This window comes from Microtus oregoni, unplaced genomic scaffold (assembly GCF_018167655.1).
Source record: "Microtus oregoni isolate MIOR12 unplaced genomic scaffold, Mior012 000038F_ref0000394, whole genome shotgun sequence".
Classification (NCBI taxonomy): domain Eukaryota; kingdom Metazoa; phylum Chordata; class Mammalia; order Rodentia; family Cricetidae; genus Microtus; species Microtus oregoni.
In genome coordinates, this window is record NW_024543097.1 from 10,629,500 (window position 1) to 10,639,440 (window position 9,941).

The window sequence follows — 9,941 nt, forward strand, 5'->3', positions numbered from 1 at the left end:
TGCAGAGAATTTACTGCTCTGGGAAGGACCTGAACAAGGGCTGTGATAAACCAAGGGCTGCAGGTGACTGTGAAAAACAGTGGAGAGGCTGGTACCAAATATCTCAAAATAGAAAAAGTAGTTAAAATACAGTAACATCATTCCCTGTAGCCATTGCTTCCCCACAGCACTCCTGGGACGAAGCCTCACTGGGCATCCCAAATTCTAGGGATAGTCTTGGACCTCCTAACCCCTCGAGGGCTACCCACTGCTTGGCAACTGACAAAAAAATGGTTGCTGGACATCACAGCACAGTCCTGTATACCCCTGCAACCATACCTAACACTACCCTGCTATTCACCACTCATAGCCCACATCTCCCCTCCAAAGGATGACCTAGTTCCCATGCGAAGAACCTGAGGTTGGCAGAGGTAAAGAAATTCTCTGGAGGTCATTGGTCCAGGTCTATCTGACACTACACAGATCCTCCGAAATGCTGTCTGGTTGCTCTCAGCAGAGGTGGCCTTGGTTGAGGCCCTGCTGGGATAACTGGAGTCTCCATAGGTCATGAAGAACATGCAGGTGATGCACAGCCCATTCAGCCAGGCCCATGGAGTCCTAAGGTGCTTTCTCTGCCATTGCTCCATCCTTGATGTCGCCGTAACTCTTTCCAGTATCCAACTTCGGCAACCATCACACTTGATCCTGAGGAAGAAGAGAAGATTTGCTCAGGCCCACTACACACATGGTGAAGCCGAGGTGAGAGGAGATCACTTGGCCAAAGCCTCACATTAGAACTGACACCTACTAGGACCCTCCAATCTCTCCACAGAAAGCTCAGCAGAGAGATGGGGCAAGACTCAGATAAGACCTGAAATAGGAGTGCCCAGTTCCCACTCCGATAGCTCTCAGCAAAGGAGACAAGAAGAGACCAGCTGATGTGAGGTAGTTCTGGGGCCAGTGGGAGTAGGCAGGAGCTAACAGATCTCTTCTGGGCCTGCACCTGCTAAGCACCCATCTGTCCCCTCCCTGGGGTCTGGGAGCTCAGAACACTGAGGTCTGGAAAGGCTAGCCTGAGACCATGGGCACCAGAGATTTAATCCCCTCTCTCCCCGGGGTCAGTATCTGTCTCTATCCCCTTCCTATGCCAATCTACTGTCTAGTGGTGTAGCTGATGTCCTCCAAGGACCCCTACTTGGCTCAACTTTCAGTAGGTTCCCTTGAACAGCCTAGAACCCTCAGACTAGCTATTGAGTAGCATGGCCCCCAGGGTCAAGATCATAGGCTAGAAGAGACATGGTGGTGCCCACCTTTAATCCTAGCATTGGCAAGGAAGAAGCAGGCAGATCTATGTGAATTCAAGACCAGCTTAGTCTGGATAGTACATCCAGAACCAGTCAGATATGTTTCAAAAGATTGAAAAGAAAGGAAAAAGAAATACCAGATTCTAGAAGAAGCTTGCCTGGCTAGATTGAAAATGATAGAAAGATCCCAAGCCCTTCTACAACCTGCCTCCTGACCCAGACATACCTGACAGTGCATACAGAATGTTATGGAAGTGCCCTGCATTGCCGTGTTTCACCTTCAGCAGCCCCTGAGAGGCAGGGTGGGGTTAAGGAGAAACCATTCAGACTGGAGAGCGGTCACCTCATTTGTCCACTTAATTCTCTATGCACCCCTGGCCAGCCCACATCCCATGCTCTAGTCACAGATGACTCGCCCTGGGGAGGCCCAGACTCCCTTCCATAGACTCTGACTCACCATCTCCCCGATACAGAGCACCAAGGGAGAAAGGCCCACAAGTTATGTTCCAGTCTCCCGAACACCATGGTGTACAGGAACATAGCTTCCTATCACCCCCCCCCCTCCACCCAACTATACTGGGAAAGAACAATTTAGCCAAAATGAATGTAAACATAGAAAATGAACTTCAGGTTGGCTGACTGATTTCCTACAGGAAATGCACATAGTGCATGAGCTCCTGTGATATGGTTATATAATCTATTTTCAATCATACAACCCCCAAACTTCTAATATTATGTAAAAATGCACAGGAAGCATCATTTTATCACAAGAAAAATAGAAGTAAGTAATTAATGTTCAATTTTTTTAAGAACCCAGTCATTTAGGGTTTTGTAGTGTTGTTATTTTTTTTAATTCTTTAAAATGTATTTATTTGATTTTCTTTGTGTGACTGTTTTGTCTGCATGTACACACCTCATGTGTGCCTGGTACCTGCAGAGCTCAAAGAAGGCATTCTATGACCCGGAATTGGAGTCATGGACAGTTGTGAGGCACCATGTGAGTGCTGAGAATTGAACCCTGTAGGCATAATTAAGGAGGTCCACAAGAGCCTAGAATAAAAAAAAAAAAAAACAAGTATTTATTTATTTATTTATTTATTTATTTATTTGGGAAAAACTCACTATAAGGGTAGAGAGCCATGGTCCTTTATGGGCACTGAACTACCAACCAAAAGAAGGGGCGAGCACACTTTTCAGCTGTGCTTATAGTACCCTGATCAGACAATACCCTAATGGCTCAATGCCCAAAAAGTGATTGACTGAATGAATTGCCAAAACATTTCCCCCTTTTGTCTAAATAAGAGGGTTCTACAAAACTATACATAAAAAGAACAAATAGCAAGTATTATCTAGGAAAAAGAAAATACAAAAACATACACAAAAATAGAACTACAGTCAACATGAACAACATCAAGCAAGAAAGACATACTAAGTGTCCAGTCTATAGATAACAGGCAAATAACAGATTATTCCAATAGCTGTTCTATTCTAAGGAGTCTAAGTCTTATATTAAAATGTCTTAGCTAAGTTATGCAAGGAAAATAGCTATGGCTAGCTAGTCCGCAACCTCATCAAAGACCTGAGAAGGAAAATAATATTACCTGAGTAAGCAGGAAGCACAAAAAAGAAGCTTCTAAAAAGTGCAAGAAATGACAGAGACAGTTGACTACTTGGGCAATCACACAAAGTTTCATCAGCAACATTTGGGCAACCAACTTTGGCTCAGCCCTAAAGTATCTGACAGACTATTTTTAGAGTTGGTAAAATTTAAAAGACTGTCCTACCCTGTCTTGGCAAGGTTTGGCAGTCGTTTTTGCTTGTATCCTGCTTGTCTAGTTTGGACAGCATGCATATTGTCAGTAGTCAAGGCATGGGCAGTTTTTTTACCCAAAGGCCAGTTTTGCCCAGAAGAAAAGAAGCTCCAAGTGGAGTGTCTTCAGTGCTGAACATTCTTTCAGGAATAGATTGGTGCTGGCAGGAGCAATTGTGTCTCATGTCAACAGAATCCTGAGTTATTTAAATGCCATATTCTACAGTTCTTTGAAGTGTTTGAAGATTACCTATCTATGTGGAGTACAATCTCTGTGCATCTAGAGAATAATCTAACTATAAGTATGATAAACATGGGTGACTACTGACTTAAATTCATAATACCTATATAGCTTAAAGACTAAGGCTGTACATTATAAAATTAAACAATCTTTAAAAAGGTGTGCATCAAATGAGGACAATGACCTCAAAATGTAAACAATATATGTAAGTATCTTGATCAGAAGTGGAATGTATAGTGCAAAAGATAAATATATCCTAAAATTGCATAAATATACAAAATACCTTAAGCAGTGGTAAAAATATGCATGCATACAATATGACAAAATAATGTTGCATATATGCACAAATATTGTAAAGAGGAATAGAAGTATATTAAATATAAAAAATATAATTTGAATTTGTATCAATATTCAAATTATCTTAGACAGGAATACAAAGATAATTTTACATATGCATCAGTCTGCAACTGGTTATATCAATGTAAGTTGTCTACAAGTAATAGTCCACAAGTAGATACACTAATCTATTATCTCTTCCCATCCATTCCCTTTTTTTCCCAAAAGAGATCCCTGAGCCTATTTCATTTCCACCCCAACCCTATATAACTAATTTATAACCAAACCTTAACAGGTGACAATTGTCTCTAACCCTAAGTACAAATTCTATTGGGAGATGGGACATTGTTTTTTAGGATTATTTTTCAGATGTCATGGAGGCAATGTTATTTTTATGGGATCCTGTAAAAACTGAAGATGAGATTTACCTCTCATGGTTTTGGGGAAGCTCAAAAACTCTCAGTGTTCAGTGCCAGGAGGTGATGCTCATAGAAGCCCGATGTTGTGTAAGGCCGCTAATGCTGCCTCAGAATGAGAGTTACACTCCCAGCTTCCCTGGTTGTGAGGCCTTGGCCTCAGACTGGACCATGTGACGGATACCCCAGGGTGTCAAGCATTCAGTCTGCTTAGCATCCGTGATTACATCATCCAATTCCTCTTTCAAATGACCACATAATTATTTTATTGGATCTGCCTTTCTGGGAAGCCTAATACCTAATTAATAATTAAATACTAATTTTATTTTACAAAAACACCAATAGGTAGAAGATGGTGATAAAGACAGAATAATTTGAAGGAGGAAACTCAGATCAGGAACTTTGGGGACAGAGTTCAGTGAGACCTCAGCTGGTAAAGGGCTCCGCAGTTCCTGTGCATCCCAGCTAAGAGCACACCTGACACTTAGTAGTCTTGCCCTTGGGAACTCAGGACGAGCTACTCTCTCACACCCATAAACATGCATCACTGCATCCTGAAGATGAGATTTACCTCTCATGGTTTTTTGGGGATGTTCAGTGCCAGGAGGAGATGCTCACGAAAGCCCAATGTTATGTCAGGCCTCTAATGCTGCCCACCAAATAATGATCTGGAGGAACTGTAGCTTGGAAAAGACGAGAAAGTTTCCACACACATCAAGAAGTAAGTCTAAAATAATAACAGATGCTGAGGAAGGAGGAAAGGAGGAAAAGGAAGGAGAATTGTAAATGGAGTTTCTGTCCTCCCCAGTCCCACAGCCATTCAGTCCCAAAGAAACACACAGAGGCTTATTATTACACTTATAAACTTTTTGACCTATTAGGTCAGGATTATTATTAATTAGCTCTTACAACTTAAATTAACCCATAATTCTTGTTTGTGTTTAGTCACATGGCTTGGTACCTTTTATCAGTGAGGCAGTCTCATCTTGCTTCCTCTGCCTCTGGCTGGTGACTGACTCCACTTTTCTTCTTCCCAATCTGGCTGCCCCACCTATACTTCCTGCCTGCCTACTAACCAATCAACATTTTATTAAACCAATATGAGTGACAAATCTTTACATTGTACAAAAGCATTTCCCACAGCAGAGGATGAAAGGTGAAGGGAGGGAGGGATGAAATATATGGAGAAAACAAAGGAAACAGCTTAATTCATCATATAGAATCCCACCATCTTTTAAATTTGACATACTGCTAATTAAGTCCCTTCAGGTCCCTCTGGGTCACTGTTATTTCACGTGCCCTCCATTGGCTCACAATAATAGCCACCTACCTGCAAGACACCTCCCTTTCTGTCTTTGATTATAACTAACTCAGTAACTATTCTGTTTTTAAATAGGTTTATTGAGGTGTAATTTACATACCACAAAATCCACTCAAAATTTCTGTTACTAGGTGCAGAATGAGCGATTTATTTCTAAACAACGGCTTTGGGAGCACAGGATTCTGTGATGTTTGGGGACTGTCCCTGAGGAGTGGCTCTGGGGACTTGATTCTTGGCTCTCTTACTAAGAAACAACGAAGGCCTCTGATTCCAGGAGGCAGGGCTGACTGTGTGCCCAGGTTCTCTTCAGTGCAGCAGCTGGAGGAGCCCCATTTCATTTCACAAATTATCTCTCTGAGTGTAGCTGAAAGGGATTGTGGGCTATAATTAGAATAATGCCCTGCAGGATTACATTCACAAATGTAATTACATGATCATTTAGAACTAGATGGCACTCTGAAAGCCAGTTTCCTGAGGAGTGGGTAAAGAGAGGTACCAAGCCCTCTGGTGGAGCCAACGATGCGGAGACCTCTTTCTGATGCCAGATTAGCCCAAAAATAAAGACAGAGGTGAAGATCCTTAATTCATCAGAGAGCTTACCCCAGGCCTTAAAACACCATATATTTGATAGGTAATGTAGATGCTGAGAGACAACATACAATGGAATGTCAACCAGTGTCCATAAACCCTCCAGAAGGGAGACAGTGGTCAGCTACTCATGTTTGTTACATGGAAATCTTGCTGGTGGCACCAACATGGTGGCCAGCTCTGTGAATCAGTCACACCAGAAACACACAGACAGCATGCTCTCTTATTCTCTCAAAGCCTGAGGGACAATGAATATTTGGGGGATTTCCAAGTACCATCGACTGAAGGCACTGAAATGCTTGAGTTTTGCTCAAGTGTGATATTTTACACCCAAAATCAGGGGTGGCGACAATCACCCCAGCCTGGAGCGATCACTCTGACAGAGCTGTTCCGTGTGCTTTCCAAAACTTTGTAAAGTGTTTCATATGCTTACAGGCACAATTGAAGAAGCATATTTTCTTACTCCATGTGTCCTAAATTTAGACCCTGAAAACAAAATAAAATAAAAAAACCGTCACTGAATAAGTGGAGCAAAGCTTGCGAAAACCATGACAATAAATCACATTAATTTGGACCCCAGTAATCTGAATCCTGCACAAATCCCATAGGCCTGGAGAAAGCTTAACTTTGAAGAAAGAGTTTGCTTCCTAAGCAAAGGGGGATGCTGTGACAAGCCATAGGAAGTGTAACATCCTCAGAAGCAGAAGTTAGTCTTAAAGAAAACCTGTTCAATAAGATATGCCTGTCTGAGAGTCCTAATCCCCGGCTCATTCTGTGCCTTGGCCATTAAGTGACCTGCTAATGTACAACAAAGTAGGCATCTTGGGGACCTCCCTCAGCGCAGCCACGGATGTCGCCTGAGGTCTGGAGGAAATAGGGAATCAAGAGCCCAGCCTGGTGATTCAATCATTTATCATCCAGCCTTTCTTCCCTCAGGACTCAGGTTTGCCTCTTGCTGGGAGACTTTAGACAAGTTGTTTGATGGCGGAGCAGAAACCTGGGGTTTCTCGCTCACTCACCAAGTCTATATAAGACTGCCCTGAAGAAGTTCAACTCTGTTCTCTGTGTGAATTCAGTGCCTCTCTCAGATAGTTGCAAATTTCTGTGGGCATCTTCCCACCCAATCCTCACTACATGGACTCAGATGGGTCACCAGCCCCTCTCAACTTGCATATACACACCTTTGGGAGGCACTGCTGAGCATCAGCTTCTCAGGAATGCAGCCAGTCTTCATGATCCCCTTGGCAGCCTGGAGATGATGCTCGCTTGAGAACTCACACAGGTGTTTCCTGACTCTTCATTTAAGATGCACACAAGAATTTCAGGATGAGTCGCGATGAAGCACAGTTGGAATTTATTAAGAAAATGTTGGGTTGGGCCTGGTAGCCCAGGCCTGTAATGCCAGGTGCTCATGAGGGTGAGGCAGGAACATCACAAGTTCAAATTCAGGTAGGCAACTTAGTGAGACTCTATCTCAAAATTTTAAGTGTGTGTGTGTGTGTGTGTGTGTATGTGCACGTGTGTGTGCTTGTGTGGTTTGATACATAGTTCAGTAGCAGAGCACTTGCTTCCATGCATAAAGTCCTATATTCAATGCTACATGCTTCAGAAAAGCAAGTGGGTACAAGGCCTAACCAAAGAACAGTTGTACACTTTGAAGGGTAGGTACAAGCTTCAAGAGAGAATCTCAGTTAAGTGTGAGTATCTTAATGGCACTATATGACTTCGGTGGTTTTGAAGTTATTGTATTCGGAGTATGTACAAGATTACATAAGACAAAGATTTAAAAAAAAACTTCTAAGTTAGTTTTCCTTAGTAAATGAGATTATAAGAGCTTTATAAAGTACACTGTTCGGGTTTACAGGCTGACAAAATTAAGTGAGACACCTAGATCAGGGCTGGAGAGATGGGCTCAGTGGGTAAGGGTACGTGTGGCTCTTCCAGAGGACCCAAGTTTGGTTCCCAGCACCCATGTCAGGGAGCTCACAACTGTAACTCCAGTCCCTGGGGATATGGTGCCCTCTTCTGATGTCTGTGGGTACCTGCATACAAATGGCATTACACTCATGTGCACATTAATAAAAATCAAAACATAAACATTAAAAAGAAAGCGCAGGGTCAAAGGAATTCTTACTATCTGTGGATCAGAAGGATGTCAAGACATGGTTAGCCTACAGTCTTGGTTTATAATCTTGTTGATTAGCCTCTCAGAAAATGACAAATTTGTAGATGAAAAGGGAGCAAGGTCAAATTCAAGGGACATCCTTAAACATGGCTGGTTGCAATTTTAACATGTTTTCTGGACAGGACTCACAAAAGGTACTTCAAAAAAATCTTCACAATGATTTTTGTTGCTTTTGTTAGTTGTGCTGAAATGATTTTTTTCTTCCGTGTTTTCTGTCCTGGGGCTTGAACCTAGGGCCCAGCACAAGCTTGACAAAAACACTGCTACCTACGCTGCGTCCCCAGCTCTCTTTGTAATTTATTTATTGGTTTTTCACTTTTAAGACAGGATCTAGCTAAGTAGCCCAACCTGGGCTTGACCTTGTGATACCCTTGCCTCAGCCTTCACCTGGGACTACAGACCTGTGCCATGAGGACAGGCTAGAAGTTCCTGCCTGTTAGCCAGCTGGGATGAGGGGCTCTTTTTCCTTCCTGTGTTTCCCAAACTTTCCCGCCTTTTGATCCTGCCGCGAGCCAATCTTGGGCTGTGGAGAATAGGAGATGTAATTAGCTTTAGGCAATGTTCCAGGAAAGGCACTCCAGTGAACTCTTTGGGCAGCAGTAGGCAGCAGTCTGCAGAGTGGGGTCTGGCCAAGACTCCCCATAGGGGAGGAGACACTGTTATAAAGTTTCCACGGAAAATCTCATCATCTCCTGAGCATCCTGCACCCTGTTTCCAAGGGTGTCCTTTGCCAGCACCTCACAGTGCCCTCGCTCTCCTTGGCCCCATCTTGACTCCCTGGCTCTTCCCTCTGTATATTCTCTGTCCCTAACCTTAGTCCTCCCTCTGCCTCTGGGACAGTCACAGCAACAGAAGCTTTCTCCCTTTGAAGAACCTCTCCCTCCTTCCATTCTTTTTTGGCCCTGGCTGCCTATCCCTCTGCTCTGTACATGTGACCTCCAGCCTGTAGGAAAATGACTCCACACACTCTTAGAGGACATCAGGGAGGACTCATGACCTTCCAGGATCCAGACTCCTCCTCAGCCCGCTTCAGTTCAGGGGATAGCTGAACCATTGAGGGCTCTGAAAATGGAAAACTGAAATTTTTCTACATTTGAGCCATTCAACAGGCTGACAGTCTTAGACTGTGAATGAACACAGGGAACATGAGAAACACTCAAGCTGAGTGTGTCTTTAAAGACAATCTGACTGCCAGTTCATTCCAGAAGTATAGAAAAGCAAAAAAGAAACCGAGAGAAGTTGAGGGGATGCAGGGGGGAAGAGACGGTAGGTGGGGCACACATTAAAGGAAGGATGGAAGGTGGAGAGGTAGGGAAAGAGAGAGGAGGAAGGGGAGGTGATGAAATATGGGAGGGGAAAGGGGATAAAGAGGATATAGAGGTCGGAGCACAGGGTAGAGGGGAAGGGAATAAGAACGGAGGGAATGGGAGAAGGAATGGGAAAGAGGGAGGGCAGGGGCAGGGCAGGGACAGAGGCAGGAGGAAGGGCCACATAATGCCTCATGCTAAATCCTGTGGAAAACAGCTCAAAGGGAAAGCTACATATGGTTCAAGAATTCTTTAAAATAGAAAAATCAAGAAACTAGCATCCTTTATCACAAAAAATTCAGGCAATGTAGTAGCCCCTGATTCTTAAAAAAGAAAGCTATTTTACAATAAAGTAGAGCATCAGAGAAGAAAAGCTTGAAATGGAAGATCTGCTGGGAGGGGGATGAAAGGTAAGCATTGGATGCAAGAAAATACAGAAATAAAGGAGGCCCTG